The sequence below is a fragment of the Arachis ipaensis genome, chromosome B10 (genome assembly GCF_000816755.2).
Source record: "Arachis ipaensis cultivar K30076 chromosome B10, Araip1.1, whole genome shotgun sequence".
Lineage (NCBI taxonomy): Eukaryota > Viridiplantae > Streptophyta > Magnoliopsida > Fabales > Fabaceae > Arachis > Arachis ipaensis.
In genome coordinates this window covers 133,940,982-133,941,592 of record NC_029794.2, presented here as the reverse complement: position 1 = coordinate 133,941,592, position 611 = coordinate 133,940,982, and positions in this window count along the sequence as shown.

Here is a 611-nt window from a genome sequence, read left to right as displayed (position 1 = left end):
CTCAGTATTTATATTAGTATAAAATTAATTAATTAATTAATTAATTTATTTTAAAACTCATAGCTATTATTGCCTATTATTGTTGCCTTTCTGATTTCTGAACTTTCCATCTTATTTGGTTTTTTAGGATTTTAAGGGATTGAATTTAAATTAAATATTCAACTTGATTTTCAGTTAATATTTAATTAATTTAATTTTTGGATTTTAAATTTATAATTTTAGAAGTTTTAGATATGCTGATTCTTTTTCTAACAAAACATCTTGCTGTAGGATAATATATGGAATATCAATTTTGGTATCAATGAAAAATAATAAAAAATTCTCTTTGCTAATAATGAGTATTTTAAAATCACCATGCATCACCATTCTTCACAAAATTTATTTTATACTCCTTATTACTTAAAAAAAATTGACAATAATAATTTATTTTGCAAAATTTAAAAATGTTCAAAATTTATGTACAACCAAACACAAAAATAATAAATATGATTTTTTTTTTCTGAAAATGCTATTATTTAATATTTTGTCTGATCCGTTGGGTTTCAGTTTTGGAGTGCCTGAAACCTGCGACTTTGTGAGTGGTTCTGAAGAACACTTTCTGTGCCATGGCC